The 14,020-nt window shown below is 37.3% G+C and overlaps 1 protein-coding gene across 8 annotated transcripts in view; it reads left to right on the plus strand.

Moving 5' to 3' along the window:
• FNDC3B (fibronectin type III domain containing 3B) overlaps positions 1-14,020 on the plus strand; it is a 361,054-nt gene that overhangs the window by 39,545 nt on the left and 307,489 nt on the right. For 2 of the 8 annotated variants that reach the window (XM_055381469.2, XM_063704355.1), the window contains exons 2-3: positions 1,312-1,431; positions 2,384-2,420. The exons of 2 other annotated variants lie outside the window; for them this stretch is intronic. The gene's annotated coding sequence lies outside the window, so the exon portion shown is untranslated. Of the gene's footprint in view, positions 1-371; positions 554-1,311; positions 1,432-2,383; positions 2,421-14,020 lie in introns of all 8 variants that reach the window. 4 more of the 8 variants (XM_063704357.1, XM_063704356.1, XM_055381471.2 and 1 more) reach the window with 3 other exon arrangements.

Here is a 14,020-nt window from a genome sequence, read left to right on the forward strand (position 1 = left end):
TCGGTATTTTAGTAACCTTTGAGATAATAACTTAACTCACGCCCTATAGAAATTATGTATGCAGTAGGCCCTTGGTAGAGACTGACATTTATATAAGGTCAGTGTTGGCTGACCTAGTTTGATCTGGCCCTAGATTTATAAATGAATGAATGATCTCCCCAGAATTAGGAAGACATGACATCAAAAATATGTAAAAGTCATGCTGTTTACTGTAAAAGTCATGCTGTTAAACTGTAGCATGTTAGAATTGAGACGAGGCCTCAGTATTTTCTGCTGGTTGGGGAAAAAAAATAAATGTGTATTAAGTCTCAGGAGCCTGCGTGGTCCTCATGCTTGTTAAATCCAGAATGGGTCTCTCCCTTTCTCCAAAGATGGAGTTTGGCCTTGGTGGGATTGTGTGTTGGGAGCTGCAGTCCCAGATGCTTCTGCTAGTTTAATAGAAGAGATCAGGAAGAACAAACTGGCAAGTGAATTGGACAGATACAGACCCAAAAGACTTCAGATAATTGGAAAGAAATTTTGCAACCAGGGCATTTCTGCCATCAAAACAGAGGTATCTTGCAATGATTCTTGTGCTGGCTGTTGTTGAGGTCTTACTTTAGCACTGGGGATGGGAGATAATTCCCGTATAGCCATAATACGGGAAATCACCAGTATCTTTTAAGATGACAAAATTCAAATTCTAATAAAGACAGGATTTGGGACATTTTTTAAAGAGAGTTGCTGGGTGTGGAGAGGGAGGAAGTCTGGTTTCTGATAAGGGCTTCTCCTCATTTTACAAGTCTGCTTGTCATGAGAGAAGTATTATTCCTGGAAATGACAAACATGGAGGCAGAAAATCCGTTTCTTCAAAAACAGATAGTGGATTTTTGCACTGCCAACCTAGCTGTTGATCTGTCAGTCTTGGTAACTGAAACCCTGTCTATGAGGCTGCATAACATCTCAGATGTTCAGCTTGAAATCTGAGATCACAAACAGGTCCTAAAACAAAAAGTTTGTTAAATGCCCAGTCAAGAAAATGGGGCTACGGAAAAACTCAAAACAGAAAAATAAGGTTTGTCTTACAAAATGTTCATACTTCATTCTTAGACCTAGTTGCTAATGACAATCAGTTACCTGAATTATTAAAAAAAGGGGTACTACCCAGTTTCATTAATTGCCTTGTATCCAGGGCTTTGAAAGGATATTGGATATTTCATGAACTGATTTTTGAAACTGAGTGTGGTCCTGCTATTAACAATGTCTTGGGAGTTCCCACCCTTGAAGGCATCTTCTGAAGCTTAGAATTTTTTTTCTTTCTTTTTTTTTAAGAGACAGAGTCTTGCTTTGTCACTCAGGCTGGGGTACAGTGGCATGATCCTAGCTCACTGCAACCTTGAACTCCTGGGCTCAAGTGATCCTTCTGCCTCAGCCTCCCAAGTAGCTACAACTGTAAGTATGTACTATCATGCCTGGCTAATTTAAATTTTTTTTTTTTTCTAGAGACGAAGGGTCTTGCTATATTTCCCAGGCTGGTCTTGAACTCCTGGTCTCAGGCAGTCTTCCTGCCTCAGCCTCCCAAAGTGTTGGGATTACAGGTGTGAGGCACTGTACTAGGCCTGAATCGTTGAATTTTTGACTCTAGTCTTGAAGGGATGGAACGTGCCCTTCTAGTGTTGTTTCACTTTGGGATAAAGCCCAAAGGCTCAGAGCTCACCTGTAATCTGGTGGTGGTAGACTGATGTGTCCATCATGGGTTCAAAGTTGATATTTACTTAGTAAAAACCTGCCAGGCCTCAGACGGGAGTTAGACGGTGAATCTCCTCTCTGTGTCTGTTAAGGGCACCTCATGTGTTTCATGTAAAATCCTTGTAGAGTAGATTCTCTGAATCCAACTGTTAGATTGTTTCAAGTGTTGGACTCATTTTCCTTATAGTAACTTACTTAGGAATTCATGTAAGTTAAGGACTTCAGCTGCTTACGTTGTTTCCCATTGTTTGGAAATAGTTAATGCACTCTTAAAAATTGATTAACTGACCATCAGTGTGTCATGCTAGTCTAAGATTTTACTTTAACAATTGATATATAGAGATTGAAAGTTGTGATGTATTAACTCTATTTTCCCTAAGATTCATCTATTCGGTTGACTTTTTTATCCCAGTACTCTCTTCAGGATTGATCATAGGTATTGATTGGCACTAGTGGTTTACAGATGTAAGAACTGAGAGTTAGATTACCTTTTGGATTCTCCCACTTAGCAACTACAGAAATTTGCTTCTGTCTTACTTTACTTCTCTAATCATCACTGTTTTCTCCATTAATCAGAAATGTAACCTTAGTGTCGGTGGCATTTCTTTTGTCTCAGTAGCTCTCTGATTTTTGTTCTCTTTGCTTTTCTTTACAGAGCACAAAACTTATTGACATGAGCCTGGAATTTTGAAGTAAGGGCAGTCATGCTAATATTGTGATTTTCCATATTTGTGCTTTGTATGTAAAGTGACTGTTTTTAACATTTTAATTTTTAATTATTATGGGTACATAATAGTTGTATATAAAGTGACTCTATTTTACAGGATAAAACCTTAAGATTAATTCCATACATACATTTCAAAATAAGGCATCGACTTGATAGAAAAGTTTTCTTTTTCCTTAGATCGATAATATGCTGAATACACTTTTGGATGCAGAAAATAAAATTCTGAGCAGTATTATAAATTAGAAGATTGAATGGCTCTGTTGGTAAGGTTAGTAACAGGTGACAGATTTGGTATTCATACCTGTTTGTCACATGTCATGCCTTTTGGCAGTTACTCTTCAGAGCAGTTAGATTAGTGCATTAAGCGTTTGGTTTTAAGAAATGTGCTTCAAAGTGAAAGGTAGTTAATGCTTACCTAATTGGCTAAAAAGAGGTTTTATTTCTTTTAAGGAAAATAATTTCCTCTTGTTTTATATTATCCGGGCACAATGGCTGAGTGAAATTAATTGTTAACTTGAAGCACATTTATTTTCTATGGATGTGAATATTCCCAGAGTACATTTGACACTTTGATAATACTTAATTATGGATTAGGTTCACAATTCTGTGTGATATGTTGAGATGCAAGTCAGGGGAGCCCATTACATTTATAAAAGTTCAGTAAAAAGAAACTCATCATTAAGGTGGCAGGAAATAAGGATATGGTTTTGGCATTTGAATTCTTTTGTGTATATGAATTATTTTCCTCATCAGTCTCATACATTAATGTGGAGGTCTGACCAATATATGTTTTCACAAACATTTTTTCCTGTCCCCAAATAATGTGAATAAACTTAGCTTTATTCCTGCCTGACCCAGTCATTTACTTTCTATGGACAAATAGTATTCCTTGTTATTTGCAAGGCTGATGTAACAACACAGCTGCTGGATGCTTGGCATTTCTGCTTCTGGTGAAATGCTCTTTGTGCAGATTTATCTGATCCAGATGTGTGACCAGCAAGCTACATTTCTAATTATAAGGACAGCCAAATTCCATTATAAGCACATCATGGGATTATAGGGCCGGGAGTCATCCTGAGAGGACATCTAGTTCATTCTCCAGCCGTTCAGCAGGACCACACTTTGTAACCTACTCCAGCACTGAACGAAGCAGCAAAGAATGTTCCACCCATGTATAGGCTGAACGTGGAATCACTGGAATTGTAACTGGAAAAAGAGACAAGTCCCTCTGGTCTGGCCCTCTTGCTTCATGGGTAAACAGATTCAGGCCCAGAGAAGTTTGACTTAATGTGGATTTTTATGACTCTTTGCCTAAAACTTACTCTTCTTTTCTCTGAAGTGGTCTGTGCTGTGGGAGTGAAAGGGTAGAAGACTGGATTGGAAATGCCAGTTTCACATCCAGATGTAGCTCTCTACTCATTTAGAAGTAAGAGGTACTGAATTAGTGACAGCTAGATTCCATTGAAGTTTATTAAGTATTTCTGAAACCCAGTATGAAGTACGATATTTCATGTCTGTATATATGTTTGTGTGCTTTAGTGATAAAGTACAAAGGAAACTAGGCATGCTGTTAGGGTTAGAATGTTTGCAAGTGTGGTGTGTAAGCTTACCAAAAACAACATCTCAGAATAAATAAGTGATTATTTAACTTGATTTGATGTTGTTGAGTCTGGGTTTTGATTGTACCCTACTTCAAGTGATAGTTAGCCTGCCACGGTTTCATGGATGCTGGGAGAAGACAAGGGGTTCCTGTACCACAGAAAAAGGACTGTATTACTCCTGACATACCAAATAGTGTAAACTCTTATGCTTAGGGCTTACTGGCATGCCTATGTTGGTTCGTCCTTGCCTCCATGTCCCACAGGGGTGATAAGGATGGAGCGAGCAGATGGAGCTGCACACACTTTGGGTTTACGTTGCTGCTGAGGAACACTGAACTCGGAGAATCTGCTGCTTTTATAGCATGCAGTAAATGAACTTGCTCTTTGTTCCAAGGGGGAAGATACTACCTCATCTGTCTGTTCACATTGCTCACTGCAAACATAACTTTGAGAAATGGCCTTGATACAAAATGGCAGGATATGTAGAAGCATGAGAGACCTATGGAGGGGTATCTCACAACCATCATGTCTTATAATTGGGACAATCAAATAAAACACTTCACTAGCAACTTCACAGAGAATACAAGACATCAGGTAGTTGTTAGGAAGCAAATTCATAATGAAAATGGTAAGTGCTGGATAATTAGAGTGAAGATGGGTAGAAAATATAAAGAACTTGATTTCTTCTGTATATTGACGTCTTCTTATGACTTCAAGATGTGGTCAGATTATAATAAAAAATACTAAAAGAAGTCAGGAATTATAAATCTTGTTTCTACACTGTTAAATCTATTAATCTTTTTGTGAAATGAAAGTATAGTAGCCATGTGGACCCAGGCATAGGTTTAGCTCTGTTTCTTAACTGCATTGTGACCTTAGTTTATTTTTCTTTTTAATTGTGAAAGTTATTTATATTCTTAGTAAAGGAATTTTTTTTTTTCAGACAATAGAGAGGTATAAAAAAGTAAAAGCCTCTCCTAGAGTTCATGGAGGTTGCCACAGTTCTGTGGCCTTTGGATCAGTCAACATCAGAATGGAAGGGAAACGTTAATGATTTTAGTGGCTACTTGTTACTTCTGAAGGATCAAAGGGCTTGGGACATTTACAAAGTATTCTGGGCTGGGTGCCGTGGCTCACGTCTTTAATCCCAGCAGCTTGGGAGGCCAAGGTGGGAGGATTGCTTGAGGCCAGGAGTTTGAGACCAGGCTGGACAATGTTGCAAAACCCCGTCTCTACAAAAAAATAAAAAATACTAGCTGGGCGTGGTGGTGCACGCTTGTAGTCCCAGCTATTTGGGAGGCAGAGGTCGGGGGATCACCTGAACCTGGGAGGTCAAGGCTGTGGTGAGCTGAGATGGTGCCACTGCACTCCAACCTGGGTGACAGAGTGAGACCTTGTCTCAAAAAAAAAATATGTATATGTATATACACAAACACACACACACACACACACACAGACACACACACACACACACATATATATTCTGAATCTCTGGAAAGATTTATGAGGCAGTATTATGCTTCTACCACTAAAATAGTGTTATTATTTTCACTTTTGTTCACTCAAATATTTAGCTAATGGTTGTCTTCAATGTAAATTGGGGCTACATAGATCAGGCAACAGTATCTTTATTTTATGGATAACGAAACTGAGACATTCAAGGTTAATTTGTCCAGTTACATGGTTTGGCCATATTCGGCTTCTTATCTCCTTAGAAAAGATTTTGGCCCCAAATAAAACTTTCATAAAGTAGGAGACTATGTAGTTAGTGCACCTGATTTCAGTTACTCTGTTCTGTTTTTTAAAATAGTATGTATCATTTTCTTGCATACTACATAATTTACTTGTTATGTTCATTGTTTCTTTCCCCTTACGAGAATGTAAACTTAATGAGAACAAGAATTTTTGCCTTTCTTTTTTTGTCTTGGGCACTGGTGAAGTTTCAATTTCTGGAACAGCATATTAATGCATAGTAGGTGCTCCAGCTCCATAGTAAATTTGGTGATGAAATGAATCAACATGTGGTAAATACGTGGTGCTACAAGGTGATGAGATCATCTCGTTGATCTTAGATTATGTTTTCAGCTTTGAGCAAGTGGTGGGACATCTTGGGATGATACTGCTTACCTCATTTGATTTGATCAATGAGATCGAATTTGTAAAGTTGGGCTTCAGGATATGCCCTACAGATTTTTTTGCGTTTGGTTTTGTACAGTGTTTTAAAAACTTTGCAAGCAACATTTAAGAACTAAGGGATTTCACGTAAAATAAGATTTCTAGCTTTTTTGGTTTGTTTGTTTTGTTTTGTTCTTTAGAAACTGAAAGATCTGACAACATGGCCTGCGTTCCTATATGGTTAGTGAAGGTCTTGAACTAAATAGCAGCTCACTGTTAAGAAAGGGCATTTGCTCTCTAGTTTACCACAGTCCCCCTGACTCTCTGTTGACTCTTGATACCGAAGCTGAGTTGTCAGTTGCTTTTTCCCATCTTTTACATTCTTTAATTTTTAAATATGAAGAAATATTCAGCCATGTTTTTTGAAAGGAAATAAAGGAAAGGTCAACCACTTCACTCATCGACATTGCCTCCATGGCCCTTGTTAGGCAATTGAAACTTGGAGCCCCTTGATGTGTTTGTCTAAGACCTCTGCTTCTTTGAGGTCTAGACTTTTTATGATTATGGTTATGATTGCTGATGGTATGCAGAAGAGAAGAGATAGCAATTCAAAGGAATTAACCTCAGTGCTTTGACTGTGGAAGTGGTAGCATGGAATGTGAGTCTGGGGAAAAGTGCTTCCTTTGTTGAACTATTAATGCATAATGGATTCGGATGTTAAAAGTGCATGGCCACATTGCTTGTTTCTCAGATACAGTATTAGAAGGGCTCTATAGGTGTATATATAGTCTCTATTCTAGAGAGCTTTTATTTTTCTGTTTGTAAAGGTGGCAAAAATTGCAAAAGATTTAAAAAATATTACTTGTAAAAAGTGATATTTCATCCAGGAGAAATGAATGCTTGAGATTTGTTGTCTAAGACCTAAACAATTAAGCTCTGGGCCAGGCATGGTGGTTCACACCTGTATTCCCAGCACTTTGGGAGACTGAGGTAGGAGGATCACTTGAGGCCAGAAGTTTTGAGACTGGCCTGGGCAACATAAAGAGATGATGTGTCTACAATAAATTAAAAATTAGCTGGGTATGGTGGCACACACCTGTAGTCCCAGCTACTTGGGAGGCTAAGGTAGGAGGTTTGCTTGAGCTCAGGAGGTAGAGGCTGTAGTGAGCCATGATCCTGCCACTGCACTTCAGCCTGGATGACAGAGCAAGACCTGATCTTTAAAAAAAAAAAAAATAAGCTCTGCATCCCTTTTAATATAAAGAACAAATGGCATATGCTTCCAAGGGTACATTGGAAAATTGGCAATTTCAAGCCATGTTTAATGTGGAAATGTGACTTGTATTTTGTTATTATATGGATAAATTAGATTGTACAATTAGTCCTTTAGACTCATGAATTGCCTATTTGATTATGTGACTCTTTATGTAAAAATTGGCCTAAGTTCTTATTTAAAGGAACTATATAAGTGAAATGCTAATAACATTTCTTATTTTCATATAATCTTTATAAAATTGGGATTTCACGTAATTTCATTAGGAGAATTGAAAAGAATTAAGTTGTTAGATCAGAGTTATCCAAAAGGCATTCTCTAGTGAACATTAGATCTTAAAAACTTTGTGTGTTCAAAAACGTTCGGCCTTGGGGAGATTCTCAGTGTATATTAAAAGTTCTTTGAAGTGTAGTGTTAAAGAACTTCTAGCTCTTCAACTCAGAGTTTCTCAAGCTTGATGGAAGTTTTCTACAGAAGATGTATTAGCATGTAGCAGAGTATTTTTCCTATGTCACATACCTTAGAAATTTTCACCTGGATAGATTTATTAAAGAACAGACACCACAGGTAGTGAGTTCCTGGCTTCACATGGTTTCTTGCTTTTCCTCACTTTTACCAGAGTTTATAGTTCCATTTCTTCCAAGCCACTCCCGGAGATGGAAGGAAGTGGCATGCTCAAAACAGTGTAGAATCCAAACGGAATGAGAAGGATAATTTTGAGTCATCTTTCTTTTGTTTAGAAAATAAATATACCTTTTTTGAAAAGAATTGATTTCCTGTTTTTAGGTACTGTACTTCTAGTTAAGGCGCATAACTTACCTTGCCTATATTATAAACTATCAGCTTGACCGAAGCCATCTTTTTCTTCTGCTGTTGGTCTTTTAGAGACTTGCTGTTATTCACATAGATAATACTTGTTTTCTCTGTGAGCCGTACTACTTGCCAGGTTTGGGACTTCTCACATACAGGCTGATGTAATAGGGAAAGACAGTGGGATAATTAACATTTTGGAATTTGATAAGTAAGAATGAGTGCATATGTGTGTGGGCGTTAAAAGAGCTTATAACTTGGTTAGATTTCCTTTGTAAACTTAGGTGGAAAATATGCTTAGAAATTTGAAGTGATTTGAGAAGCAAGAGACCTTATCCTGCCATTAATCAGTGGTGTGACCTCTGAAAAATAAGGGATGGAATAGATAATCTCAGAGGTGCTGCTGATTAAAAAAAATTTTTTTTCAAATTTCATTGCAAATTTTAAATCCTGATGTTGCATTTTTAAAACTTGTATAGGTTGTAACATGCTGGAAATGAAATCAAACCCTCACTGGGGAAAAATTAATGCTGATGTAAAAATATGATTTGGAATCTTTGGTATTTGCCAGGGGCTATAAGAATTCAATGGTTCTCCATTTGTGATCTTTCTGTAGCACGTGAAGGCTGATTGAGAATTTGAGAGCCCTAGCTCTAGATCTCCAAATAATTGGAGATCTCTAAATAGTTAGAAATCTGCAAGAGAATATAGTCCACATTAGCAAGAAATGAGAATGTAGTATATACCACTTTGGTTCATGGATCTTGAAGCTCTTATCATTCATCACCTCAGCCATTTGTTTTTTTCAGAGTAAGTCATATGCTTAGAACCAGGAAATTGCCTGCCACATCTTGTTCCTGGAAAAGCTGACAGCCTAAAAATGCTTATCATTCAAGGTGTGACCTAAATGAGTGTTGTACAGCTATTGTAATTTTTCTATAAAGTTATGTGGCTAAACAAGGTACTTTCTAGGGAAAATTTCTTCCAAGTAGGCCTTTATTTACAACTTGAATCCCAAATTAGCAAAACCGCTGTACTGGTACCACAGAAGTTCATATTAGAAGGGAATTTGCAGGTAGTCTAGTCCAACCTTTTTATGTTGCAAATAAATGTAGACTGAGAAACCTAACTCCTGCAGCTAGCATACATAACAGAACTGAAACCCAAATCTCCAGATGGCCACCACGGTCATCTTTCCTCAGTATCATGTGGGTTTCAGTCAGTGTCTCTCGTGCTAGAATGAATCCCATGTAAAGTATGTATTAAATTAAATGTAATGCCCATACATCAAATCACACAAATCTGTACCTTCGTAATTATATTTTGAAATGCAATTGATTTGCTGAATATAAATGTTTGAAATGTTTTGTACATAGCTATTACATTTCTTTAAACTGTGTTTTATAGGATGTATATTTGAATGACAATACTTATCCTACAAAAGAGAATGGTTTCATAAATTGATTTAAAAGTAGGTGCCAGTGTTACACTTATAAATAAAAAGATAAATTTTACGTAGTGAAATCTAAAAAAGAAATGCAATTGATCATTTAAAAACCACATTTTAAATAAACTCTACAAAAGGTAGCCATTATGATTTTATGATTACTTGTGTTGACAGTATTCTCCTGTGGAATGTGTGATGCTTAAAATGATTAGCTTGTACAAAAGCTATAACAATAGTAATATTTTTACTCATTTATTCAACTGTAAGATTTTAAAATTTACAGACAATAGCCAAATAATATTCAGGGTTCTGTTTTAAGTGATAAATTAGCTTTCTACGGGACAAAAAAGGCATTGACAAGAGCACTGACTTGTCATGGTATTGAATTTCACAGAATTAGTTTTGGATAAATGGGATTTTCAATGTCCTGTGAGCTCTCAAAATTCATAGTGAGCAACTAATACCCATAGGACAAAGTAAAATTTAGTTCACAAATTATTAATTATTTAATTTGCAAAGTAAAAGTAAAAATTAGTTCAGCGCAAATTATTATTACTTTACTAATTCTTGTTTCCAAATTAAATATTTGAATCAAGAGTGTAGGAAAACATCTTTTAAAATGTGTGTTATAGGAGTACAGTATAAAACTAGGGGCAAGATATTTTACCATAGGATTTTCTTAAACCCTAGAAAAAAACAGTAAGAATTCATTAGGGATGAGGAAATTTCCTTAGTGAATGTTGGAAATAGGATGCAATGTGGCACAGCTGTCCGCAGAGGTTTGGAGGATTTCCCTGGGAAGATCAGTACTGAGTCATCAGTTGATCGAAGGTAGGGGACGGCACAACACATACCATGCACAAATCAAATGTAGGGTGTATTAAGCCCTCAGCAGTATGAAGATTTTCAATTATTGGGTGGGTACAAAAGTGATTATGATTTTTGCCATTAATATAATTTCAGTCATAGCACTATCTTAATATCTCTGACAGAAGACTCTTGGAACATTAAAAAAATCAAGATTCTAATAAGGCTGTCTTGTGAAGATCAAGGCATGGAGGTTTGAAAATCTCAGTGTCGATTCATTGTCTAAAAATCTCTTGAATAGCTCAATTACAAAGTCAGCCATAAGTGGAAAACTATGTATCTAGGGTATGCACCGTGCCAGCTGCATAAGATACCGAGTAAATGTTTGAACAACTGAGGGAATGAATTCCCAGGTCGGCCTTCTCAACTTTTTACAACGTTAATGACAAATATGATTTCGACATACATAATTCATTTGTATCAGTGTTTTGGGTGTGATATCTGTCAGTTGTGATGGCTGTTATATGAGTTGAATAGTTGTGTTTAATCCTGATATGTAAATTGTTAGATACTGCTTTAAAATTTTTAAAATTAGTCAATTCTGAATTTCCAGATATTATCTCTGAAATGTTGAGTGAATTAGAAGTGGAAGCCAGAGGCTTTGTCTTTGTCTCTACAACTCGTCCAACTTCAAACGTGCCTCCTCTTTTCTGCTACTGTTGTTCCTGAGAAAACTTGAGCAGGCGGGTCCTTGGTGCTTTTTTCTAACCAGTGGATGGCAAATATGTGATGTACATCTCCTAGCTCTTTAATCCCATGACCTTGACAGCCATCTCTAATTATCACTGAGCGGGGGCAGTGAATCTTTCTCAACTCTGCACTCTAGGCAGGTACCAAAGTCAATTGGAGTGGGCATGTGGGAGGAAACCTAGGGCTGTGACCAAAAACAAACAAACAAACAAACAAAAAAACAGGGAGCTGGAGAAGGACTTGTGCTTAGGAACACAGAAATAGTTCTTGGTGGGAACAGAATAATCCAAGTTTCCTGCTTCTCCAGAGCAGTATTCTTAATCACTTTCCTTGCTCATGGAGTGGGATAGCATTGTGAAAATGAACTGAAATGGCACCCTTTCAGTTTTTTCCTATTACTTAGGATCCAGCTCACAAAACTAAATTATTCTTTACCTTGTGTGATCCGGGTACTGAAGATAATACAGATTGAGCATCTGCAATTTGAAAATCCAAAATGCTCCAAAATCTGAAACTTTTTGAGTGCCAACAGGATGCCACAGTGGACAATTCCACACCCAACCTTGTGTGACTGGTTGCAGCCAAAACTTTGTTTCATGTACAATATTATTTAAAATATTGTATAAAATTATCTTCAGGTTATGTGTATAAGGGTGTATGTGAAACAGAAATTTCATGTTTAGACTTGGGTCCCATCCCCAAGATACCTGTATATGATACTTTGTATTATGTATATGCAGATATTCCAAAATCTGAAAATTCAGATCTGAAATCTGAAACACCTAGGGTCCCAAGCATTTCAGGTGAGGAATACTGAACCTATACTGAACCTATATAACTACTTTTCATCCCAGTAATTTCTTCATTGCCTATGAAGAGTTTAGGAAATAAGTAAACAAGGATGGGCTTGGGGAAGTGGAGAGAAGGAGTAGAATATAATAAAACTCTTCTGAAGTATTTGGGAAAATATTTTTTAAGTAGTAACTGTTATAGATACAAGTATGTCTTATCTGTTAAGTACAGAGGATTTCCACCTGGCAGTGCTGTTGAAAGTTTTAGCTGCCTTTAAATTTCTTGTTGCAAATGCTTCTTTTCATACATTTAGATGGGCCTTTTTTCTTCCATTAAGTTGAATTACCAAGGTTTTGCTCTATCTATATAATTTTAAAATGTGAATAGAGGCAGTACATATGGAAGAAAAGGTAGATATTTTCCCTTAATTTGCAGATGTATGAAAAAATATGATTAGAAATTACAGAAGTCAGAATTTTAAAAATAGATTTAGAGATGAGCATTGTAGTATCAAGCACTTTGTAGTTCCCTAGTGTTCTGAAAAGTGTGTGTGCGTTTGTGTATGTGTGTATGCATGCATGCATGTTTGTGTATATTTGCTTTGGAGCATCTTAATTTTAGCTTTAGGAAGTAACTTTGTCACTGCAGTTGCTAAACATATAAGAATACGTATTCATATCTGTTAAATATGGTGCAAAAATTATCTTCAAAAGTTGGCTTTTATTTGTAGGAAATACCTCTTAACACACATTTTCATGTGGAATTTGTATTTAGTCATCTTGACAAGAGTAGTCACTAAAGAGAAATGGTCAAAATTGTGTAGCTTCTAGTAATATTACTCACAGTGCCCTGACTTTACTGGGGTGTGTGTGTGTGTGTTAGGGAGGTGAGGGGGTAGGGGAGTGCTGTAATGGATGGCTTTAGATTGCCTCAAATAGGGTTGTAAATTTGATTATAAGATGAGTCAGTTTTCTGTGTTCATTTCATGACCATGCATGGCACCTCTAACCTTAAGTTTCTCTCAAATGCTGTCATAAAGCCATCATTACTGATAGAAAAAACAATGCACATTTCAAGTGTTTATGATAGTGGTTGATAATATCATCCTGGAGTAGAAGAACAGCAAACCTCCTATGTCAAACAGAGCAGCACAGAATGACAGGTCTCTCCATGCAAAAGCTCTGTATGGACTCCTCAGCAAACCTGGAGATCCAGGAAGAGATTCAAGCTAAAGGACTGACTTTTTGGGTATCAGTTAAGGAGTTCATCAAATGCCTGAGCCTCTGTCATATGCTGGACTCTACCTTGTGTTAGGTATACATTTTCTGAGCCTTAACAAAAAGATTCTTCCTTAATTTATTTAGCTTCCCCACACATTATTAAGTGGGGGAGAAAATTGCTCAATACACATTATTATGTGGATGTAAAACATGGACTGAATGGAGGAAAGGCTGTTTGCCTGGAGTCTTTCTTGAGTATCTCTCAGAGAGGCTCATAATTTCAGGTATGGGAGAAAGTCTAGTCATTACCCAGTCCATCACCCTCCTTTCATGCATGAGGATAGGAAGACCCCAAGGGTTCTCTGTAGAGGTTACTGTGAACCGTAGTAATTTTGATGTAGCTTTAAGTAGCACGACCTGGACAGAACTGTGGGTGTTCTGGAAAAGGGGAGGAGAGAATAGCAAGAGCAAAAGCTCAGCAGCGGTCTCTTGCTCCCCAGCATCAGGACACTGTTCACATGGGAGGGTTGTGTAGGGCAGAGTAGGAAATACATTAGATTTTTTTGTTTTGTTTATACAGTGTCTCACTCTGTTGCCCAGGCTGGAGCGCAGTGGCATGATAATGGCTCACTGCAACCTCTGCCTCCTGGGCTCAAGTGATTCTCCCACCTCAGTCTCCTGAGTAGCTGAGATTGTGAGCTGAGACTACAGGTGTGCACCACCACACCTGGCTACTTTTTTATTTTTTGT

This window comes from Gorilla gorilla, chromosome 2 (genome assembly GCF_029281585.2).
Source record: "Gorilla gorilla gorilla isolate KB3781 chromosome 2, NHGRI_mGorGor1-v2.1_pri, whole genome shotgun sequence".
NCBI classification, from domain to species: domain Eukaryota; kingdom Metazoa; phylum Chordata; class Mammalia; order Primates; family Hominidae; genus Gorilla; species Gorilla gorilla.